The sequence below is a fragment of the Panthera leo genome, chromosome A3 (assembly GCF_018350215.1).
Source record: "Panthera leo isolate Ple1 chromosome A3, P.leo_Ple1_pat1.1, whole genome shotgun sequence".
Classification (NCBI taxonomy): Eukaryota; Metazoa; Chordata; class Mammalia; order Carnivora; family Felidae; genus Panthera; species Panthera leo.
This window is the reverse complement of record NC_056681.1, coordinates 66,550,227-66,559,308: the sequence shown is the minus strand read 5'-3', so window position 1 is coordinate 66,559,308 and position 9,082 is coordinate 66,550,227. Positions and strand designations below refer to the sequence as shown.

At 44.4% G+C, this 9,082-nt stretch overlaps 1 long non-coding RNA gene across 1 annotated transcript; it reads right to left on the bottom strand.

The window, feature by feature from the left end:
• Positions 1–4,906: 4,906 nt before the first annotated feature.
• Positions 4,907–6,227, bottom strand: LOC122216026. The gene is made up of 2 exons (XR_006200662.1): positions 6,149–6,227; positions 4,907–5,267 (listed from the first exon to the last, which is right to left on the bottom strand). It is a non-coding gene; the product is annotated as an uncharacterized LOC122216026 (long non-coding RNA).
• Between the last annotated feature and the right edge of the window lie 2,855 nt (positions 6,228–9,082).

The following is a 9,082-nucleotide window of genomic DNA, read 5'->3' as shown; positions in this document are numbered from 1 at the left end:
CAGCCACAATCTGCTCTGTGTCTGGAAGGGAGGAGTTCTTCCCTCTCTGCACTCCTCCTGGGCACATACTGTCCCCTCCATCCCTGAATCGGGCCTTTGTTATCCTACCTCTGAGCTTTTACTAATGCTCTGTGCCCCCATGCCCACAAAATCAGGACTTCCCTTTCTTCTCCTCCTTATCCAACTCCAATCCACCCTTTTCCAAGGCCCACCACCTCTGTGAACTCTTCATTAGCGGTGATCTTTCCTTGCTGTGGATCCCAGACATGTGTCTGAACAGCAAACCCACATTTCAAAATCATAGACAGGTGGGATTAGTTTTTTTTGGGTTTTTTAGACTTTATTTTTTAAGTCATCTCCACACCCAAAGTGGGACTCGAACTCACAATCCTGAGATCAAGAGTGGAACGCTCCACTGACTTAGCCAGTCAAGCACCCCTGGGATTAGTTCTTGGGTGGACCCATCCTAGTTCACATGGGATAAAGACCCTTGACTCAAAATGATGGTTTGCTGTTTCTGTGGATTCCCTTCTATAGACTGGGGCAGGGGCTGGGGTACTTAGTAGAAAGCAGGAATGGGAATTTCCAATGAAAACCTATGGGAGCTTTCAGGGACTTCTGCCTGGCCTGGCCTCCTAAAGCTTCCCCACTTCAACCAAGGCTCATTCTCTGGTCTTGTTCCTACTCCAGAGCAATTATTCTGCAGGGCAGCACAGGGGAACATTTAAGGTCAAAGACAGAATGATCTCTGGCTATAATATGTTGCTTCTGGGTGCATGGTGACTGCTGTTTAATGTGGAGAGCTTGGGATGTTGTGAGATTGCCAACACAGCAGTGAGCTGAAGGCAGCGTACTAGCAGATTCTGGGAAGAAAGGGCATTGATATGGGGACCCATGGCCAACCTGTATGATCAGAGCAGTAGGGTCCTGCTTTGTGCATCTTGAAATTAGGTGTGAATAAGATATTTGAAGACTAATTTTTATAACGTTATTCAAATGATTTTGATCAAATGTTTCCTATAATGTGATAAGGGTTGGCCCAATGCCTACAGGATGGTGTGTGAATAATGGGCATAGGATTTGGGTTTGGAGTCAGGCAGATGGGGCTTGAATTGGGTTCTGCTTGCTGTTTTGTTGAGGACCACAGACCAGACACTTAACTTTCCTGAGCATTCATACACACACACACACACACGCATTCATACACACACACACACACACACACGTATATATGTCTATGTATATATGTATATATATGAATATATGTCTATGTATATATGTCTATGTATGTATGTGTTTATGTGTGAGTGCACATAATATGTTTAGCTCTACAGATAGAACACTTTCATTTTTTGAGCATTCTTTATGTGCTAAACACTATGTCAAGCATTTTATTTTCAATGCCCCCATTTAGCCCTCATAACAACTATGGGAGGAAGATACTATTATTCCCATTTTACTGTTGAGCAAACAGAATTTTAAGAGAGTGGTTAAAGTAATTTGCCATAAGACACATTTATGAAAGGGTAGAACTGGGATTCAGTGTCAGGGTTCCTAAACACTGAAATTTTGCATTCCTGTAAAATGGGAATAAAAATATCTCCCTTAGAGGTATCTGAGGAAGAAACAAGATAAGCTCTATGAAAAAATCTTGTAAACTGCAAAGTATTATTTTCCAAAGACTCAGTTTTTGCCCTCAAGCACTTTACAATCTGACTGAGTTGATCAATACAGTGCTTAGGTAAATCTAACCAAGTGTCAAAACATATGGTGTACACCTTAACTAAGTACTTCAATGTGGCATCATCATGAATGGGACAAACGGACAGGGCATGCCTCCTGACATGACATGACAGGGTGCCATGGGGAGGACACAGCATCACCTTCATAGTATATTCTTGCCCCCAAATAGCTGGAATCCAATCAGACAAATCCAGATTGTGGAACATTTTACAAGACAATTTTCCTGGACTCTTCAAAAATGCCAATGTCATAAACAAAACAGAGACAGGGAGAGACCCATACTAAGTTAAAGGAAAATAAAGAGACATGACAATTAAATATACTTTGTGAATCTTGATTGTATCCTGTGTCTTTTTTAAGCCATAAAGAATATTTTGGGAGAATCAGAGAAATTTCAGTATGTTTTATAAATTAGCTAATATTACTGCATCAATGTTAACTTTCTTAGGTGTGATAATGATGTTGTGGTTATGGAGGAATTATAGGAGGAATGTCCTGGTTCCTAAGTATTTGGAGTGAAATGTAATGATATCTGTGACTTTCAAATGCTTTTGCAAAAACAAAGAGTAGATAGATAGATAGATAGATAGACAATAAGTGTGTATATATAATATATAAACCTATGTATACTTAACATGTTTATATAAAGTGAAAAAAGGGAAACAAATGGCAAAATGTTAACACTTGGTAAATCTAGATAAAGATTTATAGGTTTTCCTGATCCTTTCAACTTTTCTCTAGGTTTGAAAATTTCCCAGTAAACATTGAGACTTGAGCAAACAGGTTTAATAGAGAGGGCAAGTAACTTGCCATTAAACGCATGTATTAAATGGCAGATCCAGGGTTCAATGTATGCCACAGTGCTAAAGGGAGATAGCTTTTTCTTCCTTCCTTCCTTCCTTCCTTCCTTCCTTCCTTCCTTATCATTTTTTTAATGACAGGTTTTTTTTTAATGTTTATTTTTCAGAGAGAGAGAGACAGAGGATGAGCAGGGAGGGGCAGAGAGAGAGGGAGACACAGAATCTGAAGCAGGCTCCAGGCTCTGAGCTGTCAGCACTGAGCCCGATGCGGGGCTCAAACCCGTGAACCGTGTGATCATGACCTGAGCCGAAGTCGGACCCTCAACTGACTGAGCAACCCAGGTGCCCCGGGAGATAGCTATTTAAAGGAACCTAGAGCTGAACACTTTTACAATATCTCCAGCAAAGGTATTTCTTCATTGGCTCCATTTTTAATCACTGGGGTCACTCAAGAGGGGGGCCCCACACAGTTCCAGGGTCTGAGGCAGCTTCTCCACTCTTGTTCAGGAATGACTCTAGTTGTGAGTTGTTCAATAGAGCTGCTTTCCCTTTGGTTTTAGTGTAGTCAAAATTGTTCCTTGCCCCAGCCTCCAGGTTCCTAGAAGACAAGGCTCAACATCCTTGCAGAAACTGGGAACCCTCTTTGGTGCTGTGGTTTCCATGATGCAAACAAAACCCACAGGACAAAAATGGTGAGAAAAGAACCTTCAGCAAACATGCCTGTGGGTCACCATCAGAGTCACCTGAGGTGCTTATTTAAAATGCCCTCCCATTCCTGGGTGGCTCAGTCAGTTAAGCATACGACTCTCGGTTTTGGCTCAGGTCATGATCTCAACAGTTCATGAGATTTGAGCCCTGGGTTGAGCTCTTTGCTGACAGTGTGGAGCCTGCTTGGGATTCTCTCTCTCCCTCTCCCTCTGCCCCTCCCCCCCCCCCCCCCCCCCTTTCAAAATAAATAAATAAACTTTAAAATGCCATGCCTACTGAGTCTGGGGCCTGGGAATCTTTCATTTTAGCCAGTACCCCAGGGAATGCTGCAGCACACTAAAGTTTGATAATCAACAACTTAGCTTAAAATCCAAACCTCCATAGCTGGCATTCAAGGCTTTGCAAAGCTTGGCTTCCTTACTCCCCAGCATTATCTTCCCTTGCAGTCAGACTGAAGGGTCCTCTAACCTGCTCTCCAGCCTGGGCTTTTGCTGTCCCACCCTTCCTTAGAATCTTTCCTTTCTCCCTTCAATCTATGTGATGCCAACTGAGCCTCAAGACTTAATTCAAGTCCCACCTATTCCCCAGAGTCTTCCTGATTACCCCAGCCCATGTTCCAAGGGTTGCTCCTTTCTGACATCAATGTTAAATTGGTGGTTCCTCTATTATGGTTTGTCACTTGCTGTGGGTTCATGTCATTCTCCTGACCACCTGTGAAATCCCGGAGAGCAGCGTTCACATCTTTTTCTCTTGCATCCTCCTCAGTACCAAGGATAAAGTGTAAGTCTTGGGTAGGTCCTTAGAATCAGGTTGCTAATAACCAAATTGAGGGAAAGATGGGAGAAGAATAGTGTAAAAGAGAGGGGAGAGAGAAGAGGAAGAGGATTGGTTATGGCCATGGTAGCCTTTGTGTAGGGCATAGGACCTTTTGGTTGAGTCTGAGATGCTGGCTCTGTGGATGGGTGTTGTTAGGATGACCATCCTTCCCTTCCCCCATTAATATTTGCATTTTGGGCTGGACTGGTTTGGGGTCCCTGCCTCCTCATGACAATTTGCAACCACAAATTTACATAGAAGGGAAGGAACATCCTGAGAGGGGAGACAGGGCCTTGCCACCTTGCCATATTCCTCGTTTGTCATTCAAAGTCACGTACGGTGAGCGTTGGGCTGGAGGTATGGGCAGTGGAGCCAGGCTCTAGGAGAGTATGACTGTGTTCCTGAGGTAGTATGTGGACTTCTCCCTGAGGCTCTCAGTGGTAGCTCCCTATAGCTCTTTTGTGGCCTACCCCAGATTCCTCCAATGACATCTGCCCAGCTATGCTTGAAGCAGTTGAGACTAGCAAGCAGGTCTGTGGGGGAGAAAGGCATCATGGATATTTTATAATAAATATAAATGAGATTTCCCTTGTAGGCCCAGGAAAGTGAAGCCTGCCACATTCATGCTGTTTCCAGATCCCCTTACACCATCCCCTCTGTCTGGAAAGCCCTCTCCCAGGCCACACTGCTTGACAAACTCCTCAGGGAGACCTGGCTAGACTACCCAAAGTGGAAATAGATTCTGCTTGGAGGCCTCTTGAACAACTCTATCTCCCACTCTGACCATGATTACCTTCTAGGGTGGCAAAGAGAAAAGAAGATCATATTCAGGCCAAAGGTCTTGAAATTGCTTCTTTATTTCTGTCTTTCCATATTTCACTGATAAGGCTGGCAACCCTGAGTGCCCTACCTCAGAGCATCTTGGCTAGTGGGTCCCCCAGATGGTGTTGAGTGGTTGCATACTGCACAGAGGGACGGCTCTGAGCCTTCTGGGATGCTTCTCAGCCAGGAGTTGTCTGTCCTAGCTCAGACAAAGGACGTATTCAACCACAATGGCCATGGAACAAAAAACAAGGCAGCAGATGGAAGAAGAGCTGCAAAGATAGCAGTTGTTGGAGCAGCAAGGAAAGAAAGGTCAGTGACCCTATGAAACGTAAGCACAGTTTGGCTGGGGAGAGCCGGGAACCACAGAGCTGGCTCCTAAGGGAGGAAAAATGAAAAGAGAAAAATCAGTGATGCGGGAAGCTTCTCCTCACTAGCGTCCTTTAATGGCTGCAGGGGGAGGGGGAAGGACATATTCTGGAGCTGGGAATATATTAGCTGCTTGTGTTACCAAGGGAGTTGTGGAGCGCCCGCAGGCCTCTCAGGAGATGGTAGATAATTATGGATGGCTCTCTGGTTTGATAGAGCTCTGCCTCAGGGTGAAGGATGGAATACATATGACCCCTTCAAGCTCCCCTTATCTGTACCAGAGCAGGTCACTGCAAAACAAAGAGAATTCAGGAGGCTGCCACATAATTTTTTGTGTTGCATGCTTCCTTTAGTTTTTGAGAAATCTCCTGACAGAAGTGCTAAGTGTTCAAAACCAGAATGAATTTGGGGATTTCACTACACCCACTCCAACTCCTTGCCCCTTTATTTAAAATAATAATTAAACTCCAATCTCCTGAAATCCTTAAGACAGAGGCTTTATAGTCAACAAGAACATGATCTTTAGCTTTCATTAGAAATGTCTTGCATTTCTCTTTGGTTTTAAGGGAGGGTGGTGTACACTGGAATATTAATGCAGAGCATTTAGATGAGGCTCTTAATTTGAAAAGAATGTGAGAATTAATGCTTGAGTTTAATCGGAGCCTGAATCATCACAGATAGATTTTTACCCTCTTTTCCTTAATCAATTTCACCCTAATTAATTCTTCTGTGGCTAAGTCTTGTTACATTAGATAGTCTGCTGATTATTTCCACAATCAAGAGACTATATTCATGCATTTTTAATAAGGAACGACTGCATCCTTTTTCATAAGTGATCCTGCTGGTTGGCAGTTGCAGCCGCTAAAATAATTATAGAGCAGATTACTTACTTTTAAAGCATTGTTTGCTGTCATATTCATCCTAGGTGACAATTTGGAAGAGCTCCGGAGGCTGCTATAATCGGGGAGAGGAGCAGGGTATTTAATGTGGCAATTTTCAATGTCAAGTGCTATTTATTCATAGGTCAGTGCCTTTTTAAAAAAAAAGTAAACACAGGGATAATTTGGTCCTGCTGGCTGATGAAGCCATGTGCTACAGACTCGAAGGCCATTCTGTGCTTAGTTTAAAACCTTGATTTGCAGAAGGCCCTACTTCTGAAGGCTGCCTGGCACCTTCTGCCTTCAACTATGACTGGTCCAAATATGGTTATTCATGTCTGATTATTACTTATATGATGGGGTGCTCTCTTTATCAGACCCTGATACCACTGCAACTTGGAGGGCTTGAAGCAGGGAATGCAGTAATTCCAAAGCCTCAGCTATTTTCTGTTTAGCAAAGGAAGAGGAAAATCTATCTACCAGAAAAGACCGTTTTTTGTTTTGGGAAAAACACTGGGCTTTTTGGTTATGCAGAGGAAAACTCAGAGCTGATTCTAGAATGGACAAATGGAGACAAGAAGAAATAAATGGCTGTGCATACTAATATAGAAGGCTGTCTTTCCAATGGGCAGACATAGCTACCACACTCACTGCAGAAATTCTTCTAGGGTTCACTTTGTGGAGGAGGAGCTTTCCTCTTCTCTAGGGAAAAAACAAAGAGGTGGGGGCTGGACTCCAGGTAGGGGAGTCTGGCCAAGGGCCCCCCTGTCTGGGAGTTAGGTTAGCTCTGTAGTCAGATGGCAGGCCTGAAGGCTGTGGAGGGAGAAGGCAGGCAGGGGACCCAGGCCATGGGTCAGTGGGCTCTAGGAGAGTTTATAGGCAGCCTCCTCCAACTTTTTTTTTTTTAATGATTATTTACTTATTTTGACAGAGATTGAGAGAGAGAGAGGAGGGCAGAGAGAGGAAGAGACAGAATCTCAAGCAGGTTCCACGTTGTCAGTGCAGAGGCCAATGTGGGGCTTGATCTCACAAACCACTGCAAGATCATGACCTGAGCTGAAATCAAGACAAATCAGATGCTTAACCAACTGTGCCACGCAGGCACCCCCAACTTAATTGTCTTTATTCTGTGATTGTAACTCTCTTTTGCCAATCCCCAGCTTTCAGCAGTTTTATTAACTTACAGCTTTAGCAAAATAAGAAGCTACAGCCACACTTGCAACACAGTGGGGCAAGGGAGTGTGATCTTCCCTTAGACCTCCTCCCCTACAGTCTGCTCAAGAAAGCATGATCGTCTTGGAGCCTGTGTGAGGGGTCACAGATTGGCCCTGGGGAAGGAAGAGACTCATGAGGATCCATGTGGAGATAGAGACTCAAGTTGAGGCCTCACTCAGGTGGGCAGGTGCAGAAGGGGAGTGAAACAAACTTCTGTCACTATATACCGGAGAGAGAGACCTTCAGAAGGAGAAACTACAGTGTGCAAATTACACAGGCCTGGGTTGTTGGCTAGCAGCCATCTGGGTTGCCCTTAATACATACTGCAGTTGGCCAGAGTCTCAGAGGTTGTCCTGCTCTCTCTACTCTCCACACCAGCTGTTCAGGGAAATAGCCAAACTGTAGCAGCCTCCAGCTCATTTCCCAGGAACATCACCGCCAGCTGCTCTGCAGAGCCCTGAGCCAGTAACTAGAGGCATCACTGAACCTTAGGTCATTACTCCACCCCTGCTGCAGATGAGGAGACTGAACAGTTCTGAGACAGTTACTATCTATGGTGAAATGATCAAAACAGGTATCCTTAGACTACTGAAGGCATTGAGGAGATTGGAAGGACAAGACCTGAACAAATATTTGGTGACATGGTAAATAAATGGCAAGCTGGCTGGGTGTCCTGAGCCAGCCCTCCAACCTCTGTTTCACAGAGAGGGAACTTAGGCTCAGAGAAGTAATGTGACTTGCTCAAGGTCACTCTATTGATGAGGAACAGGTTCAGGAATTGGGTCCCAGGTCCCCACTTCCCAACTTAAATCTCCTTCTGTATAGCCCATCCCTTAAGTGAATTCTTTTTTAGCTAGAGACAGGGAGCTAGCTCTCACTCCTCCATGGTATGCATGTCTAAAACACATTCAATCCTCAATATTTCTTTTTTTAATGTTTATTTACTTTGAAAGAGAGAGAGCATAAGAGAGAGAGAGAGCTTGCAAGCAGGGGGAACAGCAGTGAGAAAGGGGGAGAGAATCCCAAGCAGGCTCCACACTGCCAGTTCAGAGCCTGATGCAGCACTTAAACTCACAAGCCATGAGATCATCACCTGAGCGGAGTGAGCCACCCAGGCGCCCCTAATCTTCATGAATATTTCTAAGACCCATTTTCAGCTTTGTCTTTGATCTGCATCCCTGAGGCAAGATAAATGATAACCATTGGAAGGTCAGCTGCTAGGGATATTGGGTTAAAGGAGCTAAGGAAGTAAATCACTTGGTAAGTGAACTTAAAAAGGCCAAGATGTTAAACTCCAAGCCAACCAGGATTTAATTTATTTGTTACTGAGGTCAGTGCCATTTTTACTGCACACTAATAAAAGTCTGAGCTCTGTTGCCAAGATTCAAGAAAAATCTTAGTTGTCTTTTTTCCCCTCCACTAGTAAGAAAATGGAGGCTGTCAAATATGGGAAGGCTGGAAGAAAGGGAATAAAGGAGAAAATACAGAATGTTCTTCCCCTCCTCTGGTCTGCACTCTCTGTTTCTGGGACAGATGGAGTCATTTCGTCTTGCTCATCAAGGTCATGGCTGCTCTAGGAACAGAGGTCCCTTCCTAGAGGCAACTTCCTTCCTCGTATAGCCAGTGCTTTGGGTCAGAAGGTGGGCAACTCAGTGTTTTGGGAGGTGTGGAGTTCAATATAGGAGACCTCCCATATGTCCAGACCCCTTGATTTCCCTGTCCTCACTCATC